The sequence below is a fragment of the Acanthopagrus latus genome, chromosome 9 (assembly GCF_904848185.1).
Source record: "Acanthopagrus latus isolate v.2019 chromosome 9, fAcaLat1.1, whole genome shotgun sequence".
NCBI classification, from domain to species: Eukaryota; Metazoa; Chordata; class Actinopteri; order Spariformes; family Sparidae; genus Acanthopagrus; species Acanthopagrus latus.
This window is the reverse complement of record NC_051047.1, coordinates 10,062,809-10,081,716: the sequence shown is the minus strand read 5'-3', so window position 1 is coordinate 10,081,716 and position 18,908 is coordinate 10,062,809. Positions and strand designations below refer to the sequence as shown.

General features: G+C 44.3%; 1 protein-coding gene across 7 annotated transcripts in view; it reads right to left on the bottom strand.

Annotated features, from left to right (window-relative positions):
• Positions 1-18,908, bottom strand: part of il1rapl1a (interleukin 1 receptor accessory protein-like 1a) — a 183,513-nt gene that overhangs the window by 111,183 nt on the left and 53,422 nt on the right. Inside the window, exon 1 of one of the 7 annotated variants that reach the window (XM_037110614.1) lies at positions 2,024-2,165. The exons of the other annotated variants lie outside the window; for them this stretch is intronic. The gene's annotated coding sequence lies outside the window, so the exon portion shown is untranslated. Of the gene's footprint in view, positions 1-2,023; positions 2,166-18,908 lie in introns of those variants that run through there. 7 annotated transcript variants of the gene reach the window in all.

Genomic DNA, 18,908 nt, shown 5'->3' with positions numbered 1-18,908 from the left:
TTGTGTTGGGAACCATATTTACGTCTGAAACTCAAAATGGTTTTATCAACTCAATTAGAGGCTGACATTTCCCACATCCCCACGCTGGGCCGGAAAATCGATGCTTCCCGCTGGAGGAATACTGCAGTCCTCACCTCTCACTCTCTCTCTGCTGACAGCACACACACATCTATACACACCTACACAGGATCTCACCCCCCCCCCCCCCCCGCGCCTCTGGGATATCACACCCTAAATAGCGATTTCTGTTCAGCCTCTCCTGGACAAGCCCATACTGTAAAGGATGTTTCCATACGGACACATTCCCACATGGCTGTCGGACTGCTCCAGTGAATCTTACTGCAGCACTATAAGCCGCAGCGCTCCTTTGCGCTCTGCAGCTGATGCCCTCACACTGCTACATCACATAGAGGACATACACTATATTACCAAAAGTATTCGCTCACCCATTCAAATGATCAGAATCAGGTGTTCTAATCACTTGGCCTGGCCCCAGGTGTATAAATTCAAGCACTCAGGCATGCAGACTGTGAAACAAGACATTTGTGAAAGAATGGGCCGCTCTCAGGAGCTCAGTGAATTCCAGCGTGGAACTGTCATAGGATGCCACTTGTGCAACAAATCCAGTCGTGAAATTTCCTCGCTCCTAAATATTCCACAGTCAACTGTCAGCTCTATTATAACAAAATGGAAGCGTTTGGGAACAACAGCAACTCAGCCACGAAGTGGTAGGCCACGTAAAGTGACGGAGAGGGGTCAGCGGATGCTGAAGCGCATAGTGCAAAGAGGTCGCCGACTTTCTGCACAGTCAATTGCTAGAGAGCTACAAACTTCATGTGACCTTCAGATTAGCCCAAGTACAGTACGCAGAGAGCTTCATGGAATGGGTTTCCATGGCCGAGCAGCTGCAGCCAAGCCACACATCACCAAGTGCAATGCAAGGCGTCGGATGCAATGGTGTAAAGCACGCCGTCACTGGCCTCTAGAGCAGTGGAGACGCGTTCTCTGGAGTGATGAATCACGCTTTTCCATCTGGCAATCTGATGGACGAGTCTGGGTTTGGAGGTTGCCAGGAGAACGGTACATTTCAGATTGCATTGTGCCAACTGTGAAATTTGGTGGAGGAGGAATTATGGTATGGGGTTGTTTTTCAGGAGCTGGGCTTGGCCCCTTAGTTCCAGTGAAAGGAACATTGAATGCTTCAGGATACCAAAACATTTTGGACAATTCCATGCTCCCAACCTTGTGGGAACAGTTTGGAGCGGGCCCCTTCCTCTTCCAACATGACTGTGCACCAGTGCACAAAGCAAGGTCCATAAAGACGTGGATGACAGAGTCTGGTGTGGATGAACTTGACTGGCCTGCACAGAGTCCTGACCTGAACCCGATAGAACACCTTTGGGATGAATTAGAGCGGAGACTGAGAGCCAGGCCTTCTCGACCAACATCAGTGTGTGACCTCACCAATGCGCTTTTGGAAGAATGGTCAAAAATTCCTATAAACACTCTCCTCAACCTTGTGGACAGTCTTCCCAGAAGAGTTGAAGCTGTAATAGCTGCAAAAGGTGGACCGACATCATATTGAATTCTATGAGTTAGGAATGGGATGGCACTTCAGTTCATAGAATGAGTAAAGGCAGGTGAGCGAATACTTTTGGTAATATAGTGTAGGTCTGGATGATGCAAGGGAGAAATAGTGAGGGGGGGTCAAGCTACAGGATGGCTGTGTGAGTGTGTGTGTGTGTGTGCTGCAGAAACCTTATTAGATTCTGCGTCGAGGCAGACCTGTCCATCTTGCCAAGGCAATAAATACAGACCCCTGAGCTACTATAAATTTACCCACATTCATGCATAAACAAGCAAATGCGAACTCACAAGAGCCCCCCCACCCCCAAACACACACAATCACAGAGCGGCCTACGTGTCATCTACATCAACTCCTGTTTTTTTTTTCCTCTCCTCCATAATCAAATTCCCATTACCCTTCCACAACTGGAGAGTGCCTCCCTTTTCTCCTACTTACGTAGCGTCTCTCTTGCTGGATCTCATGTCGCCCTCTCTTCTCTCATCACTACCTGCTCTCCTAATGAAGTGTAATTATCAGATGTTGGGTGGGCGGCAGGGTTCTTGCAGGGCCAGGAAGACATTCAATGATCTATATGTGGATAAAGACTCTTAATAACTTGCCGTCTCTCTCATTCTCATTCTCTCCTCCTCGGTTGACACCCACTCTGCACACATGACTCCGTCTCCGCATCCAGCCGACTCCTTCCCTCAATCTTGGAGCTGACGCTTTTTTTTCCGTCCTCCATTTGAATTGATCTTTAGTGTAATAATGAGCCATTCCTTGTTTGTTCTTTCATAGGAAGCAGATTATTACGTCGCAGAACAAACATCTTGTATAGCTTGTGTGTAAGACCAACAGTATTATACTATGGAAATGTACCTATGTTTTATTAGTCAGAGGCTAATTATGTACAATAGATCTCCATGGTCTCTTAGCTCCACAAGTGCGGGCACTGCGGCTGAGAGCTGTGCTGACCTCTCAAGGTAATTTTGCAGCATCTATAGTAAATGGTTAGCACTGCTTAGCGCCCTGGATGAGATAAAAACACCGCCCATAACCTTTTGGCAAATGATTCTCCTGTGTTGTAACACAAGATTCTTGCATTATCCTTCAAAAAGTGTGTCAGGCACCACACTTTGATCTGTTAGGCTCCTTTTTTTTTTAACGCATTTTTAATTTGTGAGAAGAAAAAAAAAAGACTTTAAACACTGATAGATGTTGAAATGGTGCACCAGTGTTTGCAAAGTGCAATGGAAACAGACCTGGTGAATAAATCATGGTGTGCATGAAGCATGTGATACAAACATCACTTGGGCTGCTCGTCCACTGAAGACATGAGAGCTGGCAGCAGAGGAGAACATTAGGTACAGTAGGACAGTAACGCACTTCAAAATTCAACAACATTCACACTATGTTTATTTTACATAGTTATGCATCGTTTGACTGGCACTTTTTATTTTAATTATGACATCTTGTTGCGCCTTCCTCTTCTTTAATTGTTTATTGGCTGCCAGAAGTGTTGTAAAAGAGACCCTGGTGACACTACGAGCAAAGTTTGGTGTTGTGTTGAGCCTTCTTAGTGTTTTAAAAATAGCGATTTTGATGCTATCGTAAAAGTGCCCCGTGCACTCCCAGTGAAAATGAGTTTGAGCCGAAATCTTAAAAGTGCCTCTTTCGTCGTAATTACACTTTTACATGAAGGTTTGACTCATATACTTTCACAAAAAAAGCCTAGGTTGCATTTTGGCGAGGGCACTTAAAGTAACTCTCCTAATAGATGTTGCATTAAAATGATAAATACGTCTAACTTGTATCTTGTATATCTGCCTCTAAAATGCAGTGAAGTGGAAATATACACATGGCAGAAAATGGAAATACCTCGAAACTGTACTTGCTGTACTTTTTTCATTCCCGCTAGCATCCATTAAAGATTTGTCCATTTACAGCAAATGGCAACGCGGTTTAGATTTGGCCGAGAAAGGCTTTGCTCTCAGGCTCACAGCAGTGAGCAAGATTCTGCTGGGAGAATGGGCACGAACACTATGTCTTCCCATAGTCAGCACTGCCCTGAATATGGCACGTATGAATAGAATAGGGTAGCCAGAGGAAGCAACATACTAATTGTCGCGCTGCACACCTGTGTGAATGTGATTGGGTGTTACAAGTCAGCTGACTGTGTCACGGTGAAGTGTGAACACAACAGCTGATTCCAATCAGCTAATGCAATTACTGCTCTGCCTGAAATAACACAGTGCTACTGTGCTGTTCATGTCTAGCCCTGTCCTGTGTTAGTTTGGTTTAGTTGCCACTGGAGTTATTATAAAGCTCATGCGTATAATCGTTCTCAATGCAAACCATGAAGCGCATGAACCGGAAACCATATCAGATCCATTTATGTAAATGCTTCCATGGTAACTGTCAACTGATTCAGTTCAAAGAGAACAATAAATGGTATTGTGCGAGTGCAGCCACAGATGCCTTTGAAGTTAAAACGCCATTTGCCATTTCCAGCAAACTACGACCTGATAAGGAAAGCAGGCTTCTGCGTCATTGGTCTCTATTGTCTGGGATCCACAACAAACAGCCCCATAGTCACTGTTTACTTTGTTTTGGACCTAGCTGGTCTCCCACTGGTCGACAGGGGCCAATGTCTGGATTTTCTTTGAATGACATGACCTGAACTAACAATGACATCACAGCTTTTCTGCACTTGAATAATCAGGAATAAGTTCAAATGTAGTCAGTTTTCAAGTCAGAATTTACTGACGCAGTGTTGTGTGTTTTTCTCCTTTTGTGTGTTTTTTTTTCTACCACTAGAAGTAACTCGATATCTGTCTGTTTTAGCTCTCCGTCTGTGCTGTGTCACTCCTTATTTCTCTGTTTCCAAATCATCCTATCTCACTGACACTCAACCATTGTCCATTTAAATGCAAATGTGGAACAATAATGATCATTTCTCTCGAAAGATGGTAGTGGACTACCTTTTTCCTGCCTATCCAAAGACACAGTTCCACAGAGAGTATCACTCCACTTTGTACGAATTTAGATGCCTTTCTGCCTCGAGTAAATAACAATTGTGGCAATAAAGGTGTGGATTAAACCTTAAATATCTCTGCATAGATTTTCAGATTGGTGTGATGAATGAATTTGTTTTATAGTTTTATCCCTCTTTTCCTTCTCTAAGGATTAAATAAAATGCCCACTCCGTTGTGGTAGAAAAAGAAAAGCAGTACTTTAATGTCAAGTCACCCTCCCAGTGCTCATTAGGACATCTGACTCTGAGACAAAACGCCGGACGCATCGATCAAACATCGGACCATCTTTAGGCCCCGCCGCAGGCACGTACCCAGCTGTTAACACTGGTTCCATGTCAGTTAAGTTTAAACTCCACCCAAGTATACACACACACACACAGTAATTATAATTAAGGGCTGGAAGAGCAGACTGAGAAACAAACAGACAGATTAAAAAAACAAAACAAAAAAAAACAAAACAAGAGAAACTGTGATTGGATGTGATGTGACAGCCGCATATGCAAAAACAAACAAGCAGCACGTCTGGCAGGCCTGCCTCCACCCAGCTCTCCGCCACCACAAACCCCCACACCTGAACGGCACAGTGCCCAACTGGAAGACGGCTGAGGCCACTGCGACCCGAATCTGGCTGCTTATTCTGCATGTTCAAAGAAGTATTGAGTAGTTCTCCCCGTATCTGGTTTCTTTTACAGCCTCGTCATTTTGTTTGCAGAAAGTTGCCTCGTCTCCTTCTAGTAGTCGATTTCAGCTCAATTTCCTCTGAAGCTTCTTTTATCATAACTCACAGAAAATACTCTCTTTTCGCGGCAAGGGAGAGTCGTGAGGCAAAGTGAGGCCAAAGGGACAGCTGTGTGCTGAAAAGGTTGGTTCGTCGTAGTTCGGATGCTGATGTGGCGCCAGCTGCGACACAGCTCACGGAGGCTATTAAGGTATCTTAAGATGCTTTCCTGCGGTTTGCGTCAAAATTGCACTCCTCGTCAGAGTCATAACACGCAGACATGATGCTCATATTTTTAGATGCAGAGCGACTTACACCTCCTGAGGATTAGCTTCTAGTCTGTGGCAAATATAACGCCCTCAATACTTGCACACAAAAGACTCTCCTCACAACTCCGTCACACGTTTAAGTTTTCAGTCCACTGACAGTATATTCTAAGTGGGTATGATTTAAACACAAACAGCAAATAGCTCATGCAGCATTGCTCTTAATGGTGCCAGTTTTCCTAAAAAGTGAACAAAAATTGTAGACCACAACCTTGTTTTGCCCCCCAATTATAATAATTATAATTACGGGACCTGTAATTTCAACAGCTAGAGCACAGTTATCTTCTAACTAGAAGTAAAACAAAGAATACAGTAGAAGCGACTAGAATATTTGCATTTTCTGAAGAAAATGTGTGTAATTGCTATAATTCTTTGCTGCAGCAATCATACAGTAATTGCCGTTTGAAAAAAATCCTCAAAGTGAGACTCTCGCCAACATGCAACCTAGGGTCCTTTTGTGAATGTACCCGAGTCAAATGTCCGCTCGACACAACATGAAACTTTGCTTGTAGTATCACCAGGGTCATGTGTAGACTCCCTGGTGATACTGCGAGCAAAGTTTTGTTTTCGAGCTGTGTCGAGCCTTCTTAGTATTTTAAAAAAAGTGATTTTGATGCTAACACTGTATTTGCCCCTAGCACTCCATTGAAAATGATTTTGACCTGAAAACGAAAATACGGTCAATCTTAAAAGTGGCGCTCACTTCGTAATTATGCTTTTACACAAACGTTTGAGTGTGGTAGATTCACAAAAAGACCCTAGGTTGCATTTTGGTGAGAGTTTCACTTCACGTTAAAGTCAATGCTGAGGGATACATGTTGTTAATTCGAGACTCTGTGTCACACTTAATCAGAGAATCTTCTGCTCTGAGTCTGTTTTAGCTCTCACCTAAACATTCAGAACAAACTTCTTTGTGATTGTGAACTTTTGTTTAACTGCAGGTTAAACAAGTACTGCCCCTCTGACTGTACAAGCACAGGTGAAGATGGCCACCCACTATTAGGAACCTCTGTAATGAGTAAATGTATGATAATGAACTTCCTTAATGTCTGCTGTAATGGCTGTTATGCTCCGGCAGCCGTATTGAATTACACTGTCTTTCCTCCTCCTCCCTTTATTTTATATTGATTACATTTTTTTGCAGGTTGTTGTGCGATGTTGTTGTCGTGCGTGGTGTTTGGAAAGTGCAATAACACACCACTAAAATAATTCAGAGACAATAAGAGGCTGATCACACCCTGCATGTTCCCCACGAGTCCATTACTGCCATTAACTTGTGCTCAGAAAAACACATCCTGGCTTTACCTGTGTGTGTGTCCACAAACACACACACACACACACACACACACACATGCACACACACAATCACATAGTACTGTATGTGAATTAAATAAGAGCTTCCGTTTCTCCGTGTCTTGCTTTATAATCTTTTTTTATTCCTGGCATTATTTGTTGTGCATGCGCTGCAAATTGTGCTGTAATGCACAGCAGTGCTACATTAAACTACTGAACCTGAGGAGCACAGAAAGGATACAGGAACAGTGGGGAAATGAAGTAAATCTAATTTCTGGCAGTAGATGTTACCATTTGCATACATATTGGCAGAGTAATTTCAAAGGCAACACAAAGCTTTGCGAGATAAAGCAAAAAAAAGAAGAAAAAGAAAAGAAAGAAAAAACAATACCTAATAAAAATGAAGCAAATCCTCCACAATGAGATTTACCTCCACAGTCTCTAAGCAGGTATTCGGATGGAAACTGCAGGCAAATGTATTTTAGGCAAAAAAAAAAAAAAAAGAACAAAAAAGGATAAAAAAGTAAAATAAGGTGGTATCTGTAAGTCCACACAGACTGTACAGCACTAAAAGTGGTTTATAGGCAAATTATGTAAAACTTTCAAGTTTGCCTGAAGGTGACAGTCCTGTTTCTATTGTTTCATATAGAAACCAGGGTGAGTTTGTTGCCCTTGACCAAGTTCAGCACAGCTCACTCAGATCCTTTTAATAACTCTCCAATTGACTTCAAATTAACCAGAACCCGTTATAGAACAGAAATTTCCCCTGTTGTGTGAGAAAGGGTGTCACCGAGACATTAGCTTTTTGACTTGACTCTCTCTCTCTCTCTCTCTCTCTCTCTCTCTCTCTCTCTTTCTTTCCCTCGCTCATCCTTTTCTTCCTTTCTCTTGATGATAAAGGGCTCGTTTTAAGGAGAACAGAAAGCTTGTCAGGATTTGGCCAGCTGGAGAAAGTCATTTGAGGCCCAAATTGATGCGCTCGGGACTCTCAATGGTATCTCTCCAACAGTGGGGGCAGGAGAGAGGGAGACACGGTGGCCGCTGCATTGTTCCTTGTAAATGGCTCTTTATTTCATAGGCAAAGTTGGGAAATGAGCAACACCGCTCATGGCCGTCCGCTGCACTGGCGAGGATGGCCATGCGTAAAATGGAACACTAAGAAACAGGGGCCCCTAATATCTTAACGACCAAAAACTCGGCAGCTCTCCTGCATCATGTGCAGTTTTACTGGTGATGGGAACACATGCAAATAAAGTCCCAATAAGTTATAAAGTCGAGGCTGCGCTTGAACACCATCCATCATGCTGACGGGGCTGTGGGCAGGCTACATAGACATGAATCCATATCCAGGCTGACTGGCGGAGCCAAGCCCCCTGGACCATGACTGTGGCCAGAAGGAAGTGAAGCATTACAAATCACAAGCTCTCCAAATGCAGAGCGTGTGTGCGCATGTGTTTCTCCGTGTGTTTGCCTATGCAGGTGTCAGTCTGCTGTGTAGTGTTAAAAATGCCAGTAATTTCTTCTCTCGCTCTCTCTCTCTGCCTTTGTGTGTGTGTGTGTGTGTGTGTGTGTGTGTGTGTGTGTGTGTGTGTGTGCTGGTGCTCTCCATTGTGCAGCTGTGATCCATGAGATTCAGGCTGAGCTGTCACTCCGCTAATCTCCCCCAGTAGAAATACAGCTCGGAAAATGTCATCTGAACATTCCGAATTGTGTTTACACTCGCTGCAGGTTCCATCGCTTCTAATTTGACAAGTCATTATCACCCATGCTCCTCTCCCTCTTCCCTCTCGCGGCCTGAGAGACGAAAAAAATAAAAAAAAAATAAGGAGGAGGAGGCGGACTGGAGGAGACAAAACAAGGGCATTAAATTCAGCTCACAGACACACAGGCACAATTGTTCTCTCAATAATCAGGTAATCCAAACACCTCAGCAAGAATAAGGGAGGATTACTATTATTTTCATCAATTTAGCTATTCTGCTTCAGATGTCTCTGTAAAGTTCACATGTTTTATGCAGTCATTCTGAGGCCTTTATGAAATACAGAAAAAAAAAACAGACAGGGAGGCTTTGTGGTGAAGCTGTTGGCCGTGTGGTGGAAAGCAGCAGCTGGTGGCTACATATGTACTGGGGGAAGCACATGGCTCTCCACGCCCTCAGGCCAGCAGTAAAGTTAGCAGTGACAGGGACTGCAGAGCAGTGGGAGTTCACTGCTTCTGAAACCAAAGACAATCCAGGCACTGAAAACGAGGACAAGCATCGAGACAAGGAACGTCAAACCACATCATGTGTTCCCGCCTGTGTAGTAGAAACAGGAGGCATTCACATGACCTGGATGACGATGATGACATATCAGGTGAAACAAATAATGACACAATGAAATGAGGTGGGCATAAAAGTTTACACTTCGACAACATGGGGTTACAGAAAGAAAAGTCAAATCTATACCGTCATTGAGACCAGGATGTCCTCAAAATGAAATGACAAAATATAACACCAGTCTATTTGCAACAATATTTTAGCTTTTTTCATCCGTGACAAAGTCTGTTCTCTTTAACCAATCGCAGACTCTCACTTTGCAGACTGCACCGATAAATCCGGACCAGAAGATTGTTGCCTCCTATCCTGAAAAACTTCTTAAAAACTGAGCCGTCTCTTCAAAAGTTTAGTGGGCCATTGGATTTTATATCCTCGGGGTTTGTGAACGAGCGTTCCTCATGACCTCCATTACCAGGCGTACAACTTGCCGCTGGGGGGGGAGAGACTTCTGAAATACCCAATCTCACCGCAGACAGGGACACACAGAGGAAATGGGGTCTTAATAGACACCACCACTGTGCTAATAGTTAAGGGCTGGAGTTCTGGTTAACAGTGCCAGTCCCTGCAGATCAGCCCTTCAACAGCAGATTTGTAGTCCACCATGACTCTCTCCATGGTGCTGAACAGTCATGAGTGGAACAGAGGTATCTGGACCACAGTGTACATTATTTATGGTTGTATGCAAGGGCCTGTCAAGTTAGTTATAGATAAACCGGCATGATACTTTGGTCATCAGTGTTTTATTATACATTGGGATGATTTATTCATCCGAGAGCATGTTAGTGGCTCTGTGTGTACGTTGTCTTCATTGACAATTTGCTTAAGAGTTAAATATATCTGCTCATTTGTTCCCTTTGTCTCTGCCATCTGTTTTGTCTGGAGATGAGAGTGCTGTGTTTCTCGGTGTGCTAGTTTCATTTGGCTAATTAAAGATATTCCACTAAAACTCGGCATAGTGGTGTGGCGACTGGAGGCAAAGTGAAAGAATCCGCTCTCAGCGTTCTTCCCTGTGGGGTTTGTCTCTCCTCTGACCCCCTCACACAGGCAGAGCCTGGTTCAAGAGGGGGAATCCGTGGCTTGAAAAAAATTTTTTTTAAATAAATAAATAATATCACGTCCATGGTTGAATAGGAAATGTGACGCTAAAACAAGGTGATAGCAGGAGAATTGACAACGAGAGGGAGGGGTGGGGGAGGGGTGGAGGCGATGACCCATCCATCCATCCAGTCAGTAAAGACACATCTCCAGTGGGAGTGACACTTGGGGCCAGAGAAGTTAATGACACTACTGCCCCAGGCTTAGACCCAGGCACCGCTGGCACACACACACACACACACACACACACACACACACACACACACACACACACACACACACACACACAAGCTTGAGCACAAGTGGCTACAATTGAAACTTTTATGTCTATATACTGTATGCTGCTTTCAGTGTTTTGGACCAGTAACTAATTACAAGTAGTATTGTTATGTTATTAATCTACAGAATAAACGCAATTGTAATCAGTTACAATGAGAGAGGAAATTTGAATTTACTGAATTACAGTTACTTAACAAAATGCTGGTTATTACCAAGGGCTTCCACTCAATACATTCTTTTCTGTGCAACACTTCTTTCATTCTTTTGACTTGACTCTGGCTCGTGGTCTACTTCAGTACACTTCAAACTTCATTTCTGAGATCTCGCTGGACTTGACTTGACTTCTGAACAGCTTGTTAAAGAATAAGTTAACCCTACCCTGCTCACCATGATTTTCCTAGTCCACAAGACATCTCTGGAGTATCACTGTAAGACAGTGTGGAAGCGTTTTCATACAAAACTCAAAACTAAAAAGAAGCAGTGTTTTGAAAAATTGGCTACATACAGCTCAGTCAAAGTCATCCAAGTCCCCAGAAGCCCTGAGCTCACAAAATGAAAAGACATTATTTAAACCCTCAACATGTGGTGGAACTCGTGCACTGTAGATGGGGTGTGCACTAACGCTACAGCAGCTACAGTGAAGATTTGGGCTCAGAGAGGGATGTAAATAACGTCTTTTCTAATCAATTTGGGATCTCGGGGCTTCTGGAGACTTGGATGACGCTGGGACAGCTGCATGGAGCCATTATAATAATTTAATTATAATAATTTTTGGATGAGCCTTATCCTTTAAACCCCTTTGTTCCTCATCCTGCAGATTGGAGGACTGCCTCCTGAACTTCGGTTTTGATTGGCTCTCTTGTTTGAATTTGCGCTGCATCTCGTCCGCCAATCTGACGTTTTGCTTTTTTGCCAAATTTTCCCATACAAAAGACCTGAAAAATGAATCGAAACATGATAAGTGACATTGGTTTGCTGAATTGATTGAAATTACAACATTACTTATTATATTTAAACAGGGTGATTAGATTACTAAATCTATTACATTTCAAAAGTATCATTTAAGGGTAGGCCAATTATTGGCACTGGCCGATCATCGGGCCAATATACAGCATTTTGCCGATTATCACTATCAGTGATTTTACGCTCAGATTGTCAATAAAATAAACAAATTTAAAAATGTTCTCCTTTGGCTCTGATAACTAAAAAGACTATTTTTGTCAAATAAATAAAGAAAGGGGAAATACTCAAGTAAAGTACGTGGAAATTATACTTAAGTGCAGTAAAACGTATTACGGTGTGTTCCATGGTTATTTGACTTTTTGGCACGAAGAGGTTCATTTTTACAGCGAATGAATATCCATCCTAAACATCTGTTTCAGCCCCCTTGATTTCTAACAACCAGTATCGGCCCGGAAAAAGGCAAATCGGCGACTACTAGCAGCCTTCCCAACCTTGGTTCCCTTACCATCCCCTTTAAAGGAATCTAACTGAGGAGCTGATTCAATATGAGAGCGAGCTCCATTCATCAGTCCACATTCATCAGCCGGTGCTGGTTATCGACTGATAACACATGAACAGGTCAATCGAAACATGTTATCCGTATCCTCCAGCGGAGCGGTGCGAGGTGAGATATTAGACAAACTCACATCTCACCTCCTCTTCTTTGTCCTTTCATCCCCGTGTTTCCATCCACTCCTTCCCTCCACCTTTACCTCTCGGCTGTCTCTGTTGTTATTGTTACTGAGGTGTTATCCGTGTGTTAACAGGGTCAGAGATGTGCAGAGAGCAGCCGCTTATGCAACAAAATGAACCACTGAGATGCTTCGGCTGTGGACAACAGCAGACACGTACACGAACATGCATTACGGCACACGTATGACGCTGATTTGATAACTGTTCGATAAAAGTTTATCAGTCCCTCATCCAAAAGGCCCTGTTCCTGCCCCCCTCCCCCCCGTCATTACAGGAAGCAACGATGAAGCCACAGTGTGAGCCCCCCCTGAGGATCTCTCCCTCGGTTTCTTTCCACAACACCTTCCGGCTTATACCCGCCATCGATCCTCGTTCGATCCTCTGTTCATCCCCTTGTACTCGACCCTCATTTAATCCCGCCATTCAATGTCAGCCCCTCGCATCCCAACGTCCCCGACCCTGGTCCAAACCCCACCTTTCGTTCCTACAAAGTAATTTGCATAAGTGCTGCTGTTTCCGATCATTACAGAGCGGATACAACAGGAAGACCAAGTAATAAGAAAAATGAAACAGTAAAAAGTTGAGGGAGAACAGAAAAATCCCCGTCTGTCTGTGTGTGTTTGTGTGTTTACTGTGTTCCAGTTATAGCCTGTATGTGAGTAGCATGAGTGCATACGTGCTATCCACAGTACATGTATTACAGCACTTGTATTGAGGGAGACGATAAATGAGCAAGTGCTGAAGATGAAAGAACATTTTCAATTAAGATGAGTATGAAGCCTGCTTCATTAATAATGCAAAAATCATTACCCCCATTACGATAGCGCCCCAGTTTAAAGACACTGTATGTGTGCATGTGTGTTTGCCCGCCTGCTTCTGCGTACAGGAGCGCATCTGGTGTGTAAGTAAAATGGATTCCTCGAGTGATTTGGTGCCAATAATTCATCCCCCTTAATGGCCAAAGGAGAAAGAGAGAAAAAAAAGAAGCTTTACAGCTTCTCAGAAATCTGCAAAGCCTGCGTGTGCACGTGCATACTGACGGTTCGGTGCACCTGTGTGCATGAGCAGGAGCAGCAACAGCGGCGAGAGCAACAAAAGAGATGAAAAAGGCAGAGAACGGTTAGATAGGCAGACTTGTCCGATGCGTTCCTCTGAAATATTTATGTAACTGGAGATTTCTGTCCCTGATTCGGAGTCCAATTAAAGCTCATCTCTAAATGAACGTGCTTGTGCAGGAGCCGGGAGGGGGGAGGCAGCTGCGGTCCACAACAGCAGCACACACAAACATTGCAGCTCGGCTACTTCCACCGCCCGTATTTCCAAACACAACTACAGTGCGCACATGCGGCGATAACACAAAGTCAGAATGGTACCTTCAGCATGTATGCAGTGTGCTAACAAATGACGCCGTGCGCTCGTTTCCTGTATCCATGCTGACATGATGAATTACTGCCTGCGTTTAGGGCAACGGCAAAACTACCGACATTTACCTTCTAACCAGGAATTAAAGCAATCCCCTTTACATCTTAAACTGCTGAATTATTCAGCAGCTTGCCAATAAGGAGCGGTGCTCGAGTAGAGGGACGGAGCCTTTGGGTGGGCACTTCCAAGACAAATGACACAGATCCGTACATGCACTGCTCTCCTGTGGCATGCACATTAGTCTCATGAAGCCACCTCATAAACATCCGGGAAACAACTGGAGAAGAGTGATTTATGGAGACTGGTGAGCAGAAATGAACCAATATTACACTGACTAACATAACAAGGACTCCTCGGCGCTCCGTCTCCGAGCTTCCTGCTCTCCCTCGGCCCGGGGAGCAGGGAGGGCAGTGCCTGTGTGGCAGCTTTAAATAGGAATTAGCAGCGTTTCATTGTGATAGTGATTGAGTATGGGTCCCCGGGGTGGGTCTGCTCATTGTTAGCAGGCCGTGTAAATCTACAGTAATCCTCCCGCTGAAGGCCGGGAACACACATGATTATTGTACATACACGCATGCATATAAACATTGCACATGCATGCAGCAGAACAGAGGAATGATTACACAAGAATTTAAGGCTAAAAAATCCGCTCAGCCCACATGCTTGGCGTTAGTGGGAGACTGTCCAAATCCTTACTGATCCTTGCATTTAAATCAATCACAGAATCCATAGGTTCAGAATGCCCATGTTTGTCTCTTGAGGTCTGTATAATTATGATTAAAATGTCACCAAAAGTTTGGTTCCTTATACAAACTACTGTCCATACTGCGCATTCCCTAACATTTGGCCTCCACCCACTCATCCGCCCACACCAACACGCAGACACATGGCTGGTGAGACACAGTGAGAGTGCAGAAGCAGCTCGCAGCTCGCCGACTCTCTATCTCTTGCAAGTTTCGCACGGTCAGGGTTCACCTGTCTCTGCACTTTGCATATTTCCAAATCGAGCACCAGCACGTGAGCTCCAACCGGGAACGGCACAAAAGGTCACTGCAGAAAGCGCGATGCTCCGGCCCGCATCAGAGTGGTCAGAAGAGGCGGCTGTGTGGTCCTTGTTCAACGCGCAGCAAAGAGGACGGCAGCTTCAGAAAGGCGAGAGCCACAATCCATTAATCCCCGTCCTTTAGGGGTTGGGACACACTGGGAGTATTCCAAGCTGACATACTGAATTCGTCATGTGATTTCTGAGCTTAAATGTCCAAGTGTCCCAATATGAATCAACCCCACAGCCTGTCTCAACAATAAGAAGGTTAAGCTGTTGTCGATTTATGGCTGTATAATTTTCAGGATTTAAATATTTCAACTTTGAGAGTGGTCCTTCGGAGCATTTCTTTAGCTAACTCTCTCTGGACAAATAAAATCAGCAAATGGGGAAAACTGGACACAAACATTTAATGATGAAAACTAAACTATTTGAAAATGTAAAGAAATATAGAAAACATTCCTGGATCTGTTCATTTGGAGTATACATACTAGTACATATACTTGAGAAGCTGTCAGATAAATGTAGCAGAGTAAAAAGTAGCCATGCACGTTATGAGGAAATGTAGATTGGACAGTACAGTAAGATTGTTAAATAGTGCGACCATGATCTGACTTAAGCTAAATAAATGAATACTCACGCTAGCTAACCTCGCTATTGCCACCAAATCGTCACCCATTAATCTGAGGGCAGCTGACGGCTGACTGGGCCGTCATCTGGTTGACCAAATGGTGTGACTGCATGGGCCATTTATCTGGGGCTCCTTCTAATAATGGACAAAAATATCTTTATGCCTTTTGTGATGTGTCGCAAGATGATGAGAAACACTTCAGCCCTGGCACCCAGTACAATAAGTCCCCTTAAATACATTGTGTTGTACGAGAGTGAGGCAGCTTAACATGAAAATACTCAAGTAAAGGGTGCTTTGTTACATTTCACCACTGAATTCATAGAAAGCATAACGCATTCAAAGAGCACAGCAATACACGCAACAATCGTTTGACATCATCTCTCGCATTCATAAAGGGGTCTGGTTTCCTCCCATTTGTTGGAATCTGCGCGACAGCCAGGGAGAAAGTGAAATAAATTTCAAGTTTATCGAAATGCACATTGCAATATGCAGCCCCGCCTGACCCCAGTTGTTTGAAGTGCAATATAATGTGTTCAATTCAGTAATATAAGAAAGCAAAAAGAAAAACAGAACTCATCTATGAGCATGCCTTGTCCTCACATTTGTGTGCACCCACTCATCTGTGCCCGCACACACACACACACACACACACACACACACACACACACACACACACACGCACACACACACACACAAACACACAGCCAATACACTAACCCACACTGAGAAATTGTATCTGCTGCTCTCTCAGGCATGCACTTTATATACTATATTCATATTTAAGCACAGAGTGGGTAAAGACTCCTCTCTGGCGCACAGTAGGTGTTGTGGAAATAAATATTTTATACTGGAATCTAATTGCATTTTGTGGCCCTGAGCGCCCTACCAGACAATCTACTGCTCTAATGGCAATGCTCCCCGGTGTACACACACACACACACACACACACACACACACACACACACACACACACACACACACACACACACACACACACACACACACACACACACACACACACACACACACACACACACACACACACACACACACTTGAATCTGGTTTATGGACTCAGCATCTGTGAGGCTCTGACATGCCTGTAATCTGTGTACAGCAGCGGTCTCTCATAGGTCTATAGGTCATGGAGCTGTGGATGTTTATATGCATGTATGTATGTGGGTCTGTTTACACATTCATAGGACGCGGTATATACTGAGTGTCTGACAGAGTCTGTGAAGCATACAGTCGTGTCACAGAGAACTGAGTGCGCCCTTTTCTGCTTCTGCTTAGTGACCGGAATGACCCTGTAGATCCCACATGAGAGGGTTCAGATGTTAAACATATGCATATACAAACACAAACATAAACACAGGCGTGCTTTAACGAACTTGGATGTGCTTAGAAACCTCAGCAAGGGGATTTATGCGTCCTAAAAATATCAACCATGGGCTTCAAGAACTAGCACAAATGAACAGATAACTACAGTAAATCCTGTTTAGGGCGATGGGCCACAGAGATTAGCATTGTCCTCCAATCGACAGAGGCAGACTTTGTATAATCTGAGAGAAAGACCAAAATCGATATCCACCACAGGGTCCAGCACCTACCACTCAGATGAGGCTTTGACCCACTCAAAACAGGAGCCTGGAAAAAGCTCCATCATCCCTAGAGGTCAGCTCCCAGGAAAATCCCAAGCCCCTCGGTTTTAGTAAGGGAATCAAAATAATCGTAAGGGCACGCGCCGGCCTTGGCTTTGTTTTTGCGTCCTACAATATGGGCTCATGGATAATGTAGAGAGAGGAGGGAGAGAGAGAGAGAGAGAGAGAGAGAGAGAGAGAGAGAGAGAGAGAGAGGGAGAGAGAGGGAGAGCAAACAAGCAAATGTTCACACAGTCAAACATCTTTTCCCGAAAGGTCGAGTCGTTAAAACAAAAGAACACAAAAAGATGCAGTCAAGGGTGAGTCCATAACTACGCCAGCCTGCTGCATCCCAGCCTGCTGCAGGGCTGCAGAGGTCCACAGAAATCCCTTCAGGATTATGGCGTGTGTGTATCTGTGATGCACAGTCACAGGGTGGGCTCAGTGCAGCGCAGAACCCCGATATGGTTTTCTGCTGGCGCACAGCCAGCATTTACATATGAATAAATATGAAGAAAAAAAAAATCAAATAAATAAAAAGGGAAGCAGTGAAAATAATCCTGTTAAAGATCAAACAGCAGGCTCCCTTTCCCCTCCTCCTGCCGTTCTCCACTGCCTCAATTTTTCTTCAATTTATACCTATATTCCTTAGCTCGTCTGTGCTCCCACCTTTCTCCCCGCTGTCCTCACTCGTCTTCCAGCCAACTATACCTCCACTTTCAATATTAATTTCTAGTCCTCCACATCCTCTTTCTCTCCATCGTTTCTCCACCCCCATCTTCCATCTCCTTTTCGATTTCATGGCCAGCCATATCTTTAATCTTCCTCTTCCCCCTTTCCCCCTGTCCGACGCTCCCCCTCCGCCCTTCCTCCCCCCTCTCTCCTCTCCAGTGCAGAACTAAATGGAGATTAATGAAGGGAGGAAGATGTGTCTGTCATCCAGACAGTCTGATGCAGCCAGCACAGCCAGTGAAGAACTGGATCTATTCAAAACACACCGGGGAAAGCTATGCGCTAATACTGCTCCCAGCTGAGAGGAGCTACAGATTAGCCCTCCACTTCTATTTAGATTATTTGTAAATAATAACCATACCAGTGGAGCATGCATTCCTCTCTGCGGTGATAGGAAGTGTTTGGATTCCCTCTCCCCGCTCTCTCACTTTTATCCTATCGTTGTAGGATATGCAGAGCGCACCCCAGTGTCTCATTTCCTCCCTAAGTTTAAATCCTGACAACTGACGGCCGCTCGCTGCTCGCACGCCAGTCAAACGGCTCCGATAAGCCCCGCAGGAAATTGACTCGTATTTTAGAGCTTCATCTCCCACATCACATCCTCCCACCACCCATCATGCCCTTGGTTAGAGGTCAAGCAGTTTTAGCTAATCTCGTATGCAAATGTACGCATGGTACAGTGCGAACATGAGAGTGGTGTACGAACCGTGTCCATAATTCATGAGCTATTACTGGTGACAAGTTACACATAGGTTTGAACACAACTTTCCACTGATATTGGCTTTCTTAGTACAGTCAGTGCCGGGTGAAAAACCATTTGTCTGTTTGGTGCGTGTTCAGAAATGGACGGAGAGGGGCCTGCTGCGTGCCGCTTGAAATATTTAGCATGGATGGCAAAAAAATGCTCTGGGCTCGCCTGGTCATCTACTTATCAGAAGGCAGGGATGTGACGACTTTTACTCTGGAGGGTCAACACTGAAGCATAATGGTGGGCTAAAAGCAAATGTCAACTAAACTGTTGAAAACAAAAAAAAAGTGTTATTTTCTCAGCAATGGTGACACAGGGAAAACTACAGACAGGTCAGGTGAAGAAAAACGCTTGAAGGAAAGAATGAGGC